Source organism: Pteropus alecto, unplaced genomic scaffold (assembly GCF_000325575.1).
Source record: "Pteropus alecto unplaced genomic scaffold, ASM32557v1 scaffold131, whole genome shotgun sequence".
Taxonomy (NCBI): Eukaryota; Metazoa; Chordata; class Mammalia; order Chiroptera; family Pteropodidae; genus Pteropus; species Pteropus alecto.
The window spans coordinates 14004239-14023269 of record NW_006434709.1 but is presented as its reverse complement, the minus strand read 5'-3'; the positions used below and the strand labels follow the sequence as shown (position 1 = coordinate 14023269).

Here is a 19031-nt window from a genome sequence, read left to right as displayed (position 1 = left end):
CCAAACAAGATGGAAACAACCAGGCTTGTAAATAGGATAGCCTTCCAGAATTTAGTAATCCCGAAGTGACCTTGCCCATCACTGATATCCTGAGGCAATTGCAGACTTGTCTTACTCATTTTGCCCTGGTGGCATGGTAGTTATTGGTTTCCTCTATTAAAATAGAAAATAAGATTATAATTGACATACTTGACACTTTAGGTATAATAATCTGGATCAGTGATTTGCAGTTCTAAGTATACATCCTTTCTCACCATTCTAAAATTTGCTCGATATGAATTTATTCCCATTTGGTCAATTTTCTTTTGACTTTCTTATGAAATTTTTTTTACCATGTATATTTAATTTTTTCATGTAGTTAAATTTATCAACCCCTTCTTTTATGCCTCCAGATTTTAAATAGAAAGGCCTCCCCACTCTAAGTTAATAATGAAATTCTCCCTTATGTTTTTCTAGTATTTTTATTTTATTTTTTAATTTAAATCTTTGCTTCTTTGGAATTTACTTGGTATACAGCATGGTGAATCCAACTTAATTTTATGAAAAATCTCTCTCCAGTTGTCTAAAGACAATTTTTCAAGTTGTCCATCTTTTCCTCACTGATTTCAGATGCCATGTTTATCTTATACCAAATTCTGTATGCATTGGGATCTATTTCTAGACTTCTTGTTCTGTTCCATTTACTCATCTGTCTATTTTTGTGTTAGGAGTATACTTTTAATTATTGTTGCTTTGTTATTTTATAATTAGCATCAGGGCTAGTCCCCTTATTTCTATTATTTTTTGGAGGTTTTCTTGAAATTCTTGTTTTGAATATTTTTTAATATGTACTTTAGAATTTACTTGTCTAATTCTTTTGCTGACCCCTTCCTCAGTTTTAGGTTTTGTTATTGTAATTACGATAAACTTCTAAATTAGCTTAGGAAGAACTGACAACTCTATGAGGTTGAGACTTCCTATCTGAGAACTTGGTAAGCCATTCCCTTTGTACAAGTCTTTGTGTCCTTCAGGAATGCTTTAGAATTGTATTCATAAATCTTACATATTTCTAAATTTTTTTAGATATTTCATCTTTGACTGTTGCTGTTACAATGGAGTCTTCCCCCATTTCTACTAAGTTGCTATGTTTGTTCATCTGAAATTTATTGGTAAATAGTAATTCTGTATCACACTACCTTAATTTTCTTGTTTATAGTACATTTTCAGTTAAATATCTCAGGTTTCTCATAACAATCACAAACTGTGATAGTTTTATATCCTTCTCTAAATTTATGTAATTCTAGTTCTTTCTCTTATTAAATGTATCGTCTAACATCCAGTACTGAGTACTATTAAGCAATAGTTGTGACAAGTGAGCATCCTTCTTTGACCTTGACCTTTGTGGGAATGTTGCCTACTTTTACCCCAGTAAGCACAATGGTCAGTTTAGGACCCAGGTGTATTTTAAGAAGTTAAGAAGGCATCCATCTATTTCTGCTTTATTGAATTAAACCATATTTCCAAATAATAGCAAAACCCCAAGGGTGTATATCTGCAGCTTTCCTAGAATGACAGATCAAAGCTCTAAAAGGAGACTTTAGACTTCCTAGTCTACCTCCGTGCCATCAGGACTAATAAATTCCAACCACAGGGAGATTGCAGTTTCCCCTGGAAGTCCCAAAATAATTTTAGAAAATAAGCTGGAACTAAAAAAAAAAAAAAATCACTGCCTCTTAGGTCTTACATCAGTGTTCTTTTGGGTATACAAAACTAACATTGAAAGTTTCTTTTATGATTATTTTTCCCTTCCACTGTGCTTTCTCCTTGAGATTTTCCCATTCTTTTCCATCCCATTTCTAGGACCTCACATGTGCTGCTTGGCTGTGCATTCTTTCCCCAGCTGGCTGTTGCTGAGGAGCCGAGTTTATCAAAGATTTCTAGACAATGACATAATTCCTTTTCCACCCCAAAAGACCTCTGCCATTTGGTCTTCCAGGACAAAGTGCAATGTCTTCTGCTGGTTACTTCTGGAATTAAAGCAGAAAGGTTGTTGGGTCCACTGAACACCTAAAAATATGCTTTAGCTGTGACGATGCCTTTAGCAAAGTGATTTGAACAAACAGTAGCCATATCATAAATACCACTGTATCTTATATTCATTTGTGGGTGGTATTCAGATCTTAAAGGTCATAATATGTTTACAACATTTGAAAGAAAAAACATAAGCAATTACGTATTATTAGTACTGTATACTTCTGATTTTGGACTTTGTATCATAACTTTCATTAATAAACATCAAAAGTAGTTAAGTGTTTTACATGCTAAGAAAATTTGTGTATGAATGGGAAAAATCTAAGCCATTTGGCAAATTATTTTAATTAATAATTTAGCTAATTTATCCACATATCACTCTTTTCTGAGAGTTAAAACCAAGGTACTTGTAGGGATTTGACTCAAGTCTCTGCTCTGGCTCTTCTTTCTTAGGAATTATTTGGGCAGCCATGCCAGCTAATTCAAGCCTAAAAATATATTAATCTTTTAAATTAGGTTTTCTTTTTCTCCCATCAGTTATTATTTATTGACCCTCTGATAAGTGGAATTAAAAGTACTACAGAAGAATAATATGATTCATACTCTACACATTTAGAGCTATAAAAGACTTGGGCGTCTTTTATTTACACATTCATTAAGTAATTTTGGAGTGTCTATTTTGTGTTAGATACAATGCTATACCCTAGAAATACATAGGGAAAAAGATAGAGCCCTACTCTAAAGAAACTTATAGTCTAGTATAGTGTCTATAAAGGAACTTAAAAAGCCACCTCTTATTATAGCATAAGCCTTCCCTGATACCTCTAACCCTCAGGTGAGGGAAACAGTCCTCTTATGTGGTCTCATAGCACCCTACGCTTGCATTTATTTTAGCATTTCCCTCACTGTATATTAATTGTCTTCTAAGCTAGATTATAGGCTACTTGACACAGGGACTATGTCTTATTCATCACAGAAGAAAAAAGATAACTAAAACATGATCTCGGCTCCTGAATAACCTAAAATTGAGTGACCAAGACATATAAAAACTACTAATGTGTAGAAGGAACTTCACTATAAATTTGCATGACATAAATGCTACAAAGTGTATGCTATACAATGCAATAACAACAAAAAATGATCCAATCAAAGTGTATGCTGTATGAGGTAAGAGATTTTATAGGTTGTGTAGAGGAGATGGCATTTGAATTAAATTTAAAAGGAATAGTAGGATTTCCATAGATAAAGAGGTAAGGAAGAGAATCTAAGGTAAAGTGAACATCATGAGCAAAGGGAGGACTGAACATGAGTTGCTTGAAGAATAAATAGCAAGGATTGCCATGTGAGTGGACTCTGGCAAGAATGTTAGGCAGAGGCTTGGTTGTAACTGATCTTGAATACAATAGTAGGGTGTTTGGATTTTCTTTTGCAGACAGTGTTACATTCACAACGATATTTGTGCAAAAGAGAATTGATAACTTTGTGAATAGTATGAATGATGGGAAAATAAAGATCAGATTCAGGAAGGGCAGTGTGGAGATTTCCAGTAATGTAGACGTGGAAGTGAAAATGGAAATGAAAGAGAGTAATTCTGGAAACACTGTGCAAATGGACATGTCAGACCCTGTTCTGGAATAAGGATCAGAGATCCCAGTTTAAGAGTCTTTATCTCAAAGGTGATAGCAGAAGCTCTGGCAGTGGCTGTCACTCAGGAAGAGTACAGAGAAAGCAAGCCAGTGGAGGCCCCCAAAACTTGTGGAAACCTTATATTTAAGGGGTAGGTAAATTTTCAGATTTAGAAGAAGTGATGTTTCAAACCTGTTATTAAAAAGATGAGGAAAACTGTGTCTTTGGAATTAAGTGGTTTGCCTACAACTTATGGCAGAGTCCCCTTAAAACCCGCGTGCCCCAGATTGTAACTCGGCACACTGTTAGTTTAATGGTTTAGACTCTAGTTTCATGCTAAACTTGAAAATCCTATCTATCACCTTTCCTGTCCTCATCTATCTTGGTGAGATAGATAAACTTGAATTTTGGACCCCTTTATATAAATCAAGGTATCCTATATCTCTTATGCTTCTAGATACCAATAGTGAAGAGAAAATTTTGTCATTGGAAAATACTGGGCAAGCCATCTATATGAGTGCATTCTAAAATTATAATGAGCAAGTCTATGGTCATGCTACCCTGAACAAGCCCGATCCCGTCTGATCTCGGAAGCTAAGCAGGGTTGGGCCTGGTTAGTACTTGGATGGGAGACCACCTAGGAAGACCAGGTGCTGTAGGCATAAAATAAATAAATAAATAAATAAAAATAAGAGATCGTAAGCTGACAAAGTCCTTGCAATCTGTGAGATCAACCAAGGGTTGCCTCGCCTAAAAAAAATAAAAATAAAATAAAATAAAATTATAATGTGCAAAATGAATTGATAGTAAGAATTTAAAACCTCTAGATAATTAAATTTACTTTATGTTTCAAAGGCAACAAATTAATCTTATCTAGTAAATATTTTTATATCCTTTATGTAAAAAAAAAAACCCTGTCGTATTTTCAACATAGAATTATTATTATCCCCAAATACCTTGCTACACAGAAATGGAAAGATTTTGCTCAAATACACCAAACCAAATGATTCCATTACAGTTTTACAGAAGGTTTTGTTGCTATTAATACTGCAGTCTTCGATGGCATGTGCCAAAGGTGTGGTTTGAAATTCTGTTTTTAACTCTTAATTATTGAGTGAAATATTTATACCTCAAAGAGGGAGGCCTAAAAAAATATGAAACTTTGATACAGATCATCTGAAAAAGCAAGTACTCTATGATAGGGCCAATCCTTAGAATAGCATTATCCTTGCTGAACAACAGAACTAAATAATATGTGGATATTATCGTTTATTCAGCTGGAAAAACTGAGCTTTGAAAATGCAAAATCACAAGCTATGATTAATGAACTGTTTATAACTGAAGAATTCTGATAAAGGTCAGTTGATAAAACGAGTAGGAACACATAGGAACACTAAGTACTGAAAGTTGATGGCCCATACCTAGATAACTGAGCATTTTTTATTCTTAGAAAGTGGATTTTAGCCATTTCAATGTGGCATAGTAAATGATCCCTATTAGAAATTCTATATATGTTCTCATGGCCTACTCAGAAAGATCTGAAATATACTTTGAAATTGGCCAATCATTTTCTAGCTTTGAGGTTCCAGAAAAATGATGGTCTTTTTGTTTTTTAATTTTTTCTTTGCTTACTTTGGGTTTCTTTTTGTTTTTCATAACCATATTTTGTTAATGTATAACATACATATTGAAGTGTTTCACACTTCACTCTGTGAAGTTTTACAAATTGAAAATCTCCGTGTATCCAGCACCCAGATCAAGACCCAGATCATCACCAGCCCTTCAGAATCTATCCTCATATTCCCTTCCTGTAAATAGGTACCCACCCCTACCTCCGAACAGTTAGGAGACAGTTCTCATGGGTTGCTGATGTTTCTGCACAACTTGTGAGCAGACATTGACTGCCTTTGTTCAGAATATCTTTTCAAGTATCTGTGTAAGTAGCCTTGGAAGACAGAGATAGTGTTTTCCCTCCAGAGCAAAGGACAGGATTTCTTATAGCCTTGAGAAAAGAGATTGTGTCTCTTATAGAGCAAAGTACTTGGATAAAGAAGATGTGGTGCATACATACAATGGACTATTGTCACTCAGCCATAAGAAAAGATGAAATACTGCCATTTGTGACAACATGGATGGATCTTGAGATTGTCATGCTAAGCAAAATAAGTCAAAAAAATTTGAAAACCATATGATTTCACTTATATGTGGGATATAAAACTGAAGGCAACAAACAAAAACTCCTAGACAACAGTTTAGTGGTTACCAGAGGGAAAAGGGGAGGGCGGGGAGGTAGAAAAGGGTAAAGGTTTACTTACTGTTCAGTATAATAAAGATAATATCTTCCTTCAAAGCAAAGGGCAAGCATGCTTGCTTCCCATGATGAAAAAATGCAGGTTCCTCAAACCCAGGTTTCCTTTCCTATAATGCAACTCACTGTGTGTGCTAGTGTCACCTAGCTGTCATCATATGCAGAATTAAGAATTCAGGCTCAAAAAGCTGGTACAAATACTGACACTGGCTATTGTGTTGTAAGGTCCTCAGTCTCTGACTCAGCATCCATGAAGTAGGCAGGCTAACTTGTTAGTTTGTAAGTAGGGTAAAACCTCACACCCTTCACTGTTCTTGATAGTAATCACTATTTTGGGACTTCCATCACCATAAATTAGTTTTACCTATTCTTAAATTTCATATATAAATAGAATTATATAGCGTGTACTCTTGCATTGGGCTTCTTTCATCCAACATCATGTTTGTAAAATTCATTCATTTAACTGCATGTAGGCATAGTTCTTTATTTCTCATAGTATTCCCTTTGTCAATATTTTAAAACTTGTTTACTTTTTCTAGTGATGGATATCGGGCAGTTCTCAGTGTTAACTATTAGAATGGTGTTGTTATAAACACATTTATACATGTCTTTGTGAATATGTGTATGCATTCCTATTGGGTATATTTCTAGAGCTGGATCAGAGAGTGTGCATAGGTACTGCTAAACAATTTTCTAAAGTATTTGTACCAACCTACTCTCTCACCAGCAGTCTATGAACATTCTAGTTTCTCTGTGTACTTTTCTACCTTTTTTAAAAAAAATAAATTTATTAAGGTGATAATTGGTTAATAAAATGATATAGGTTTCAAGTGTACAATTCAATAATACATCATCTGTATATTGCATTGTGTGTTCACTACCCAAAGTCAAATCTCCTTCTGTCACCATATATTTGACCCCCTTCTACCTTCTCACCTTCCCCCATTTCTACCTCCTCACCTTCCCCCCTTCCCCTCTGGTAACCACTAAACTGTTGTCTCTATGAGTTTTTGTTTGTTTGTTTGTCTTGTTCTTTTGTTGCTTTCAGTTTTATATCCCACATATGAGTAAACCATATAGTTCTCATTGTTCTGTCTGATTCATTTTGCTTAGCACGATGATCTCAAGATCCATCCATGTTGTGACAAATGGTAGTATTTCATCTTTTCTTATGGCTGAGTAACATTCTATTGTATATATGTACCACATCTTTATCCAATCATCTATTTAAAAACACAAGCTGTTTCTATGTCTTAGCTGCTGTGAATAATGCTTCAGTGAACATCAAGGTGCATATATCTTTACAGATAAATGTTTTCAAAATTTGGGGGGGTAGATACCCAGAAGAGGGTTTGTTAGGTCATATAGTAATTCTATTCTTAACTTTTTGAGGAACCGCCATACTATTTTTCTTAGTAGCTGCACCAGTTTACATTCCCACCAGCAATGTATGAGGGTTCCTTTTCCCCCACAACCTCTCCAACACTTGTTATTACTTGTCTTGTTGATAATAACCATTCTTACAGGTGTGCGTGGGGGGTATCTTTTTGTATGTCTAACTGCTATCTGTCACCGCACACCAAAATTAACTCAAAATGAATCAAAGGCCTAAATATAAGACCTGAAACAATAAATTGCATAGAACATATAGGTACTAAACTCATGGACCTTCGTTTTAGAGAGGATTTGATGAATTTGACCTCAAGGCAAAAATAAATGAATGAGATGATATCAAACTAAAAAGCTTCTGCATAGCAAAAGAAACCATCAGCACAATAAAGAGGCAACTAACTGAATGGGAGAAGATATTTGCAAACAATGCCTCTGATAAGGGGCTAATATCCAAAATATATAAAGAACTCTTACATAACAACAACAAAAAACAAACAATCCAATTAAAAAATGAGGAGAGGACCCAAACAGACACTTTTTCTGCATCTATTGATATGATCATATGATTTTATTCTTTATTTTGTTTGTGTTGTATCACATTGATCAGTTTGCATATGTCAAAACATCCTTGCACCCCTGGAGTGAACCCCACTTGATTGTGATGCATAATCTTTTTAATGTATTGCTATATTCGATTTGTTAGTATTTTGTTTAGGATTTTTGCATCTGTATTCACCAGAGATATTGGTCTGTAGTTTTCTTTTTTTGTGTTATCTTTACCAGTTTTTGGTATCAGGGTTATGTCGGTCTCATAAAATGAGTTAGGAAGAATTTCCTCTTCTTCAGTTTTTTGGAAGAGTTTGAGAATAGATATTAAATCTTCTTTGAATCTTTGGTAGAATTCACTGGTGAAGCCATCTAGTCCTGGACTTTTACTTTTTGGGAGATTTTTGATGAATGTTTCAATTTCTGTACTGTCGATGGGTCTATTTAAATTTTCCAGTCCTTTGTGATTCAGTCTAGGAAGGTTACATATTTCTAAGAACTTGTCCATTTCTTCTAGGTTATTGAATTTGATGGCATATAGTATTCTTGTATGATCTTTTGTATTTCTGTGGTACCTGTTGTACCTTTTCCTCTTTCATTTCTTATTTTTTCTTTTTTCTTTAGTGTAGCCACGGGCTAGTCAATTTCATTAATCTTTTCAAAGAATCAGCTCTTTGTTGCCTTAATTTTTTCCGTTGTCTTTTTGTTCTCATTTAATTCTGCTCTAATTTTTATTTCCTTCCTTCTGCTAACTTTGGGCTTCATTTGTTCTTTTTTTTTTTTTTCTAGTTCTTTAAAATGTAATGTAGGTTGTTTATTTGGGATTTTTCTTGTTTCTTGATAGGCCTGTAATGATATAAACTTTCCTCTTCTTAACTGCTTTTGTTGTATCCCAAAAGTTTTGATGTGTTTTCATTCTCATTTGTTTCTCTGTCTTCTGATCTCTCCTTATATTTCTTCTTTGACCCTATTGTTCTTTAGTATCATGTTGTTTAATCTCCACATACTTGTGGGTTTTCCCACTTTCTTTTTGCAGTTGATCTCGTTTCAAAGCACTGTGGTTGAAGAATATGCTTCTTCAATTTTTGAGGCTAGTTTTGGGTCCCAACATATGGTCTATCCTTGAGAATGTTCTATGCGCTCTAGAGAAGAATGTATATTCTGGTGTTTTGGGATAAAGGGCTCTGTAAATGTTGATTTTGTATTTGTTCTAACATGTAATTTAAGGCCGATATTTACTTACTGATATTCCGTTTGAACTATCTATCCATAGCTGTCAGTGGGGTATTTAGATCCCCTACTGTAATTGTATTTTTGTCCATTTCTCCCTTTAGTTCAGTTAGTTGTTGCTTTATATATCTAGTGCTCCCTAACTGGAAGAATACATATTAATAACTAATATGTCTTCTTGATGTATTGTCCCATTTATGATTATGAAATGTCCATCTTTGTTTCTGGTTACCTTTTTCATCTTGAAGTCTATTTCATCAGCTATAAGTACGGCTACACCCACTTTTCTATGGATGCCATTTGCTTGAGGTATCGTTTTCCACCCTTTCACATTGAGTCTATATTTGTCCTTGCAGCTGAGATGTGTCTCTTGAAGGTACTGTATAGTTGGGTTTTGTTTTTTGTCTAATCTGCTACTCCGTGATATATGAGGATTTCCTATAGATATTTTATGTTTTGTTTTCTGGTAGCTCAATGTCTCCATTGTTTTGTTGCCCTTGTGTTTCTATCTGTTATTTGGGTTTGGCGGTAGTCTATGATTTTTTCCCACTATTTCCTCTTTTTTTATGTCATCTGTCTCAGTTCTGGATTTTTTTTGTGTGGTTACCATTAAGTTTATATAAAGGAAAGTTTCATATATATGGTAGTCCTTTCTCTTTTGCATGTATCTGATCTCCATTCCCCTTTGCGAATTCAGAACTTTATCCCTCCTTTTTTATACTTTTGTTGTCACAAATTATCTCTGTTTATGCTGTGAGTTAATTTCTGAGTTAACAGTAGCTATTGCCTTCTCTTTTTTTTGTTTTTACTTCCTTTAACCTTTACATTATATTTAAGTGTATAGTGCTCTGAATAAGAGTTCTAATTTTCTGCTTCTGTTAGTCATCTTGCTCATAGTTTTATATCCTTTTATCTTTTTGTTTCAGGTAGAATAACCCCCTTTAGTATTTGCTGTAATGCAGGCCTTGTGGTGGGAAATTCCCTCAGCTCTTGAATGTCTGGAAAGGTCTTTATTTCTTCTTTATATTGAAAGAATAACTTTGCTGGATATATTATTCTTGGCTGGTAATTTCTCTTCCAATAGTTTGAATATTTGATTCTACTCCCTCCTAGCTTGGAGAGTTTCTGAGTAAAAATCCAGTGGTAATCCAATGGGATTTCCTTTGTAGGTCACCATCTTCTTTCCTCTGGCTGCCTTGAGAGTTCTTTGTCATTAATTTTTGACAGTTTTAATATAATGTGCCTTGGAGAAGGCCTTTTTGGATTGAAATAATTAGATATTCTGTTTGCTTCTTGGATTTGAGAGTCCAGATCCTTTCCATAGGTTTAGGAAGTTCTCGTAGATTATTTGTTTGAATAGGCTGCCTCTCTTCTCCTTCTGGTATACCCATTATTCTTGCATTGCTCTTTCTGATGGAAATAGAAAGAACTCTTGTAGAATTTTTTCATTTTTTTCCCACTCTCAAGTCTCTTACATCTGTGTCATTTCTAGATTTCTGTCTTCAATATCACTAATTCTTTTCTCCATCTGGTCAGCTCTATTTCCTAAGCTCACTATTTTCATTCTTCATCTTTTATTGAGTTCTTCAGCTCCAGAATGTCTATTTGGTTCTTTTTTAAAGTTTCAGTCTCTTTGGTAAAGTTTTTCTTTTGTTTGTTGAGTTCATTAAACTGCCTGAGTTTTCTTGCATCCTGTTGAGCTTTTTTCAGAGCTGTAATCTTGAATTCTATGTCATTTAAATCACATATTTCCATGTCTTTAAGTTTATTTTCTGGAGATTTTTCATTTTCTTCTTGAGCTGCCTTGTTATCTTGGCCGTTCACAGTATTTGATGGATTATTTTTTCTGCCTAGGCATTTATGGGAATGAACTCTGTTTTCATTGTAATAATAATTATTGTTGTTAAGAGTGATACCTCGTTAGCTGGTTGATGAGGTTTTTATATTGCATTCCAGTAGGTGGCGCACACACGCCAAGTGTTTTATTTGCCCTTGCACTGTTTTGGTTTCTTAGATCTATGCTGGGCAGTGAAAAATGCTTTGTATTCCCTGGGGAGGTGGGTCTCTCTTCTGTGACCAGCTTGCCTCAGTCTCAGGGCACCACACTGGTAGGAGAATATGGTTGGCAAGCCTGTGAAATTCAGCACTGCCCCAGCAGCGAGATGTAGTGATATACTGCATGGGTGTCCCAAGTAACCCTAGTTGTATCAGCCTCAATGGCGGGGGCGGGCAGGGTGGGATGGAAGAGGTCACTGGTGTGTTTGTGGCTTTGTTTTCCTCCCAGTAATGGCGACTGCCAGACCTCAGCTGTCTCACATCTGTATCTCCAACCCTGTAACTGGGATTAGCCACTGTGTGTGTCTGCTGCTCACGAGCTGTCTTTCCAGTTCTCAGGGCTGTAGATATTCTGCTTTATTAGGCATTCACTGCTGCAGTTTCTTTTAGGGCCACGTGCTAACTCTAGGAGGGTACAAGGAGGTGAGCTCTGGGAGGGTGCAGCCAGGCTCTATGGCTTTGTTTTCTGCCTGGGAATGGCGGCTGCATTTATTTATTTACTAATCATTCAGCAAATAATTTTTGAGCATTTAAAGTGTTCCAGGACTATGCTAAGCAACAGAATGAAGAGTGCTCAGGGTGACAGAGTACGCACTTGCAGCCCGATGCCTCTCTTCTCCTGAGTCCAGCAGTGAGCTCCGGGCTGCATCTATGGCACCCGTCTGCTCTTCTTCTTTCCCTCCTCCCTTTTGCCCACCTTCAGATGTTTTGATGCACAGATCTCTCAGAAGTGTTTGTGTGTTAAGCAGGGAATCCGTTGTTGAACTATAGCTGTTCAACTTGTTGTCACTTCAAGGGGTCCTCTCACACTGTCATGCTTCTGAGGTTACCCTACCCTTGTTATTTTCTATCTTTTTACTTTTGTTTTTTCAGACTGACATGCTTTTATTTTACCATTGTGGAAAGATAAATATGCCATTGGTGCACTTCCAATTTTACAGATAAATTTTACAGATATTTTTACTATTTAGGAAAATATACACATCAATTACTAAGTTGTTACCAGGGTAAATTGTCAAGACAATCAGAGCCACAATTTTTGTAGGTTACTTTTCCATGAAGACAACAGTTTCCAAAGTATTCAGAGTCTAACAAGATGAGGTTATTCACATTGTATTTCTAAAGATAGTTTTAACAGAAACAAGTTGAAAACTGTTATGAATATTTGCATAAGTCTGTATTATATGGCAAAGAGGCCGATATTCTTCCAAATATTCCTAATTCAAAGCAAAAGCAAATCTATAAGCTGAATCTTCCCAGTAAGCAGAAACGGAGAAAGTAACAGGATTTTATTGAATACTAGTGAAACTAAGGACATAGTATTAATCTTCCACATAAATTAGGTCATATGAAAACAAGAAAGAAAATATCCAAAGTTGCCTTGTTTCTTTAAAGAACCCTTCTCTAGGCAGTATAGTTAACATTTCAGCTACCTTCAGTTCTCCCATCTCAATCCTGAGAAAAGTATTTCTCCTCCCATTACCCCTGAGAGAGTAAGTACCCTTCCTTGCAGGCTCTCAGCCAACCCATAGGGTTCCCGGGTAATTGTGGTGGTGGCCATGAGGAGCTAAGGTCTTTGTGGCAGGAAACCTGAGTCCATGACGGGTTCTGGAGGTCTTTGTTTACCAAGTACCAGAAAGCTGAGCTGACAGTGGCCTTGAAAATGTCCCTCCAGCAGGATAGCCAGAGGGGTGGGGGTAGGGGTGGAGAGTGGATATGGCCAGTAGCAGGCAGCAATAGTTTACCAGAAGAGCAGGAAGAACAGTGGAGTTGCATAAATCACATGGACCAAGTGGCCCACTGCTGCTCTCCCTTAACCTTATTAACTAATGCCCAGCAGTTGTCCACAGCCATATGCAGAGCACAGTGAGTAAAATAGCTAGAAATCCAGGTGATAGTAACCAGACCAAGGCCCTGGAAACAAACAGGGTCCAAGCAGTGCAAATAAAGGCAGTACAATCTACAGCATCATTTGTTTGGCTTAATTTTATAGCGATGCCACCTTTGGCTAAAATCAGGGAGAAGGCAGACAGCTTTAGAATTTCATATTATTTAATTTCGGAGACCCTATATTATATTACTTTTTTTCTCAAAGTGTTTAGAAGAAAGTTATACATACATTAGCTGATCAAAAATGAGGATCGTAAATGTTTTTTAATGATAATACCTTTGAGTTCATTGCGAAACGTTATTTTCTTTTGGGGTCTGCCGTTCTGCTTGTGTCCTAGAGTATGGACTAGAAACTACTGAAAAGAACAAAATACTATTTTAATCTGGGACTTGAAACATTCTGGCTATAAATTTTTAAAAACGGGAAATAAAGATAATATAAAATCTCTGAAATATCTAGTCAACCAAAGCAGAAACAGAAAGATGAAAAGAAGAGAGAAGGAGGATGGAAAGAAAGAAAAAAAAATAAAGAAAAATATGCTTTTTGGGGGAAAAGTACAATTTAGCCACAAATCTGCATATCATAGAATTGTGAAATATTTAAATTATCTGGGAAACAGAAAAAGCATGATGTTTTAAAAGATAAACTTAATATAAGATGAATGAAGAGAGCCTGTTAGTTGTACAGTCTTATTTTCCTTTGACTCAAATATTATTGTTCAGTTCTTGTTTTGAAAGGGATCTTTCCCTCTTGACTAAAATTCTTTAAACAAATATGTTTGTTTAGTGATTTAGCATGCAGAACTACTGTTCCTCAGACCAGGCCACTTAGTTTAGAGAGCTGAGGGCCTTAATACAATCTGTTACCTTCTTAAGGCAGGAAAGAATGTTCGTAGACAAGAGAAGATGTATACTTTATTAATTTCCTCTGTTTCCCATAGAAAGTCTATTGAACTATGGAAAAGGAATGCCAGAAAAAAAAAAAGAAAGGCTTTGAGGAATTAACCGAGTAGTTTTACAGCTGCAGTCATCTCTATTGCCTCTTAGAAATAGCATATAAATACAAAGAAGTGGGGAGAAAATATTTGAGTTACCAGGGTGTGAGTAATGATTTACCTTGGGAAAGTTAATAACTATGATTTAATCATTTCCTACTAAAATAGCACTCAGAGAACAAATGTACATTATGGTGCCTAATGAAACTAAGAGGCTATAAAGGCCTGGGTAGGGTAGTGGCAGGGCAAACTGGCCTCAGGGTGGTAGAGCCAGATGGCAGGAGTGACCCAAATCATCCAGAGCCATTACAAAAATTTTAAAATATAGTGTAAAACATTAAAATGTTATACATAATCCCTCTAGTGTAATTGATAAAATTACTAAAAATAATGAAATTGAAACTATATCAAATGAATAAAATTTAGTTAATCATGAAGAATTGAAATAATATTAGATTTTTTAAAAAACGGTGTGATCTTAAAAAGCAAAGTGCATTGATGATGTGATCATTGCAATAAGAGCGTATTTTTTAAGTAAAAATTTCCAGCTGCTTTAAAAACTCTTTCAGACTCTATAGCAATTGCATAATGGTGAACAGAGTTTTGCCCTAATTCCGTTTTTCTTCTCAGCTGTCATTTAAAAATAATATCTCTTTATCTTTTTTTTTTTTTTTTTCAGAAACAGCAATATTTTTATGTTTGGCACATTACACCTTCACTACACACTATGAACTAGGTACTATGACTAGTCCCATTTTTCACTTATGAAAACTGAGGCACAGAAATAACAAGTAATTTGCTCATAAACAGTAAATGGCAAAGTCAGGAAATGAACCCAGGCAATCAGACCCCAAAGCTCTTCCTCTTAAACACTGCAGTGTACACTCTGAGCCTTTCTCAGGCTCAGTTTTCTCATCTATAAAATAGGGTCAGTAATTCTTCTCTCTCCTGGTGTTTGTGACAAATAAGATATGGAGGTTGGGCAGGGGAGGCATTGATGCTGTTTTTATCTGTTTCTGTATTACTTGATTTGTTATAATGAACATTAATTATTCATGAACTTTTTAATCAAGAAAAAAAAATTAAGGCCTGTAAGAGGGCCTGGCACAAAGAACCACCTAATAAAGATGTTATTATGTCTGAAAGCAATGTCAGAATTTCCATTTTATGTAATAGGGATTTGTCTGCTCCAGAAGCTTGGGTGTGACAGGAAGAAATAAGATAGGGCAATAGCTAGAGGTGAATTCAGTTTAGAGGTTTTTACTTTCCAGTGAGGGATAGAAACCAGTGTAAGGGAGAATGAATTAGTTTAGGCAAGTGGGAATTAACCAATGGAGCAAAGTCCTAAGAAAGTGGTGGGGGGAAGCGAGTGGTACTAGAACCTTGAATGAATTACTTATTTTGGAGAAGGTTAGTAGTAACTCGTTAGTATATAAGCCCCATTTTATAAGTTCACGGAGATAATAAAAATACTAAAATCATTTTGGAAAATGAGAAAGAAATTAAAAGAACTCTATGGTTTTCTTTATCTGCCTGGTTCTGGGGGATGTGAGAATAGATTTTCTGAAGAGGAGCCAACAGTTTATTTTTCCATTTGTGGGTTACAATGATAAGATGATTGTTGGCAGAAGAACATGTTTTCGAGCAGCTTCCCTTGGTGTAAGTCAGAGGGGCCACAGGAGGAGTTTTTTCTGCAGCTGGGGAAAAGGTTCAGAGCTTTCTTCCTGGAATCGGCTCTCATTTCAGAGTCTAAAATAGATTTGAAATACTGTGCTGTTTGGGAATCGGGGCCCTATTCATCCTAAGTACATCTGTTGGTAGCTGTTGAAATTCAAATAAATTCAAATAAAGTCGAAGTAATGTTCATATTACACTTATCGATTTCAAAGAGTTATTTAAAAAACACATATACAGAAAACTCGTCACTGACACTAGCTAAGACACAAGATGGAAAGCATTGATTTTCTGCCAACCATGGTTACTTTGAGCCTGAGCTACAACTTTTAATTCCCTTAAAATGCTCCTTCCTCCCTACCTGAACTTTTCAACTGAGATGCATTTTCATTTTCAAAAGTTTAAACATGAACTATATCAAATAGTTGTATATTTTGTTTTCAATCACTCTGCAGCCTTTGGTAGTTGAAATGAGGTTCTTGGACTATTAAAGCCATAAAGCCAGGGCTGAATAAGTGTTTCCTCTTTGTCTTTTCTCCAATTTTAGTCAATGAAAATTTTCATATAGGTGCTGTAATTAAAGAATGTGGTACATCTATTTTTTACACATAGTACCATTCTATGAAAGATTCAAGGCATCTTTAAAAAGGCAAACAGGAAAGATTCAAGGCATCTTTAAAAAGGCAAACAGGACAGAAAAATAAGGGAACTTTCCTTTTATTATTATTTTTTTTACTTAATCATAGTTGGTATACAATATTATATTAGTTGTATTAGCCTTAGGTATACAATATGGTGATTTGACATTTTTACATCTTACAATGTAATCATCCCACTAATTCTAGTGATTATCTGTCACCATGCAAGCTTATGACAGTATAGTCCTCTTCACCTTTTTCTCCCAACCTCCCACTCCCTCCTTTTTGATAACCATCCCTTTGGTCTCTGAGTTTAGTTTAGTTTTTTGTTTTGTTTTTAGATTCCACATATAAGTGAGATCATAAGGTATTTGTCATTCTCTGACTTATTTCATTTAATATAATACTCTCAAGGCCTATCCATGTTATCTCAAATGGCAAGATTTCATTTTTATTGCTGTGCGATATTCTATTACACATATACCACATCTTCTGTATTCACCTATTGAGAGACACCTAGGTTGTTTCCATATCTTAGCTATGTAAAAAATGCTGCAATGAACATAGGGGTGTATATATATCCTTTTGAATTACTGTCTTTGTTTTCTTTGGATAAATACCCAGTAGAATTGCTGGATATTATGGTAGATCTGTTTTTAGTTTTTTGAGGAATCTCCATACTGTTTTCCAGAGTGGTTGCACTAATTTGCAGTCCCACCAACAGTCCACAAGGGTTCCCTTTTCTCCACATCCTTGACAACACATGTTATTTGTTGACTTTTTGATAATAGCCATTCTGACTGGTGTGAAGTGGTATTTCATTGTGGTTTTGATTTGCATTTCCCTGATAATTAGTTATGTTGAGCATCTTTTCATATGTCTGTTACCCATCTGTATGTCCTCTTTGGAGAAATGTCTTTTCTTGTCCCCTGCTCATTTAAAAAAAAATCTGACATATTTTTAATAAACACATTCAAAGCTACAAATATAGAGCAATAAACAATGCTTTATCTCCAATTTTTTAAAAAATTTATTTTATTATGGTGATGTTGGTTAATGAAGGGGGAGGAAGATGGGGTAAAAGGAGTCATATATGTGGTGACAGAAAGAAATCTAACTATGGGTGGTGAACACACAATGCTATATGTATATGCCTTACTGTTGAATTGTACTTACTGGATTTTGTTACTCTGCCCATTTTTTGATCAATTATTTTTGTTATTGAGTTGTATCAAAAAATACTGATATTTTGGATATCAACCCATTATTGGATATGTCACTTGTGAATATATTCTCCCATTCACTACATGTTTTGTTGATGGTTTCCTTTTCCTTCACTGTGCAGCAGCTTTTTAGTTTGATGAAGTTCCCTTTGTTTATTTTTGCTTTTGTTTCCCTTGCTCGAGGGGATGTATCCAAAAATATATTCCTCAGACTGATGTCAAATAGTCTACTGCCTGTGTTTTCTTCTGGGAGTTTTATGGCTTTAGGACTTACATTTATGTCTTCAACCCATTTTGAATTTTTGTATATGGTATAAGAGAGTGATCCAGTTTCATTTTTTTTGTGTGTATCTGTTCAGTTTTCCCAACACCACTTGTTGAAGGGACTATTGTTACACCATTGTATATTCTTAGTAACATTGGTTAATACAATTATATAATTTTCAGATTTACATTGTAATTTAACATCTGTATATTCTGTTGTGTGTTTACCACTCAAAGTCCAGTTTCCTTCAGCTACCATACATTTGATAAGCCATGACTCTCTTATAAGGAAATCTGACCTACTAAATGTATTGAAAGAAATAGCAGAACCATTTTAAGGTCGTAAGATTTTCTTTTTTTCTTAATAGTCAGAATTTTGAATCACATATCAAGTAACATATTTATATGTTATTACCTTAGAGTTTATAATGTTATAAGTAGGTACTACACCAAGTACATTACATGAATTATCTCCCTTAGTTTAAACCTCATAATTATCCTATGAAATATTATTTCCATCTTATAGATAAAGGTGTCCAAGGCTTGCAATTAAGTAACTTGCCTGGTCTCACAGCTGAGTGAGGACTTGAATCCATATCTTATTCCAAGTTAACTCCTAATCTAAATTATGCCTTTTATGTGGGAAGCAGTGAAGGAGAAGATAAAGGACCAAAAAATAAAGCAAAATATATTAGGAATTATAAGAAAGAAATTCACATGCGAAAGATGAAGACATCTTTTAAATCCAGGCAAACTTTTAAAACAAGTATTCTGGTAAAAATGGAACATGAGGAAGGAGGAAGACAAACATTATACCAACAGCCCAGGACAAGGCTCTGTAGGAAAAAGTGTGGCAAAACTCACATACACTTGATTCCTAAGGTGTGGTTTCGTGTTCTCCAGCGTCTGTGGGAAACGTGCTTTCTGTAAGGTTCTGCTGCACTAAAAAATGCTACACATTTGATACAATATTCCTGGTTTCTTCTAACTTTTTGGTTTTATCTATGTTGAAAAATAAAATAGGTATTAGAATCCATAATGTTCAACAACTAGTATTGTTCACTCACTAGTATAGCTAGTTTCTGCTTTTGTCCCAGTTTTATTTACAGAAAAAATAGTGTCAATGAATCCATTATTCTGTGTCAGTGGTGGTTTTCACTTTTGTCTTTTTCAATGTGCA

At 35.2% G+C, this 19031-nt stretch overlaps 1 protein-coding gene and 1 non-coding gene across 2 annotated transcripts in view; both read left to right on the top strand.

Annotated features, from left to right (window-relative positions):
- ACYP2 (acylphosphatase 2) overlaps positions 1–19031 on the top strand; it is a 114757-nt gene that overhangs the window by 72903 nt on the left and 22823 nt on the right. The window lies entirely within an intron of this gene.
- LOC112477927 lies at positions 4180–4298 on the top strand. The gene has a single exon (XR_003045686.1). It is a non-coding gene; the product is annotated as a 5S ribosomal RNA (ribosomal RNA).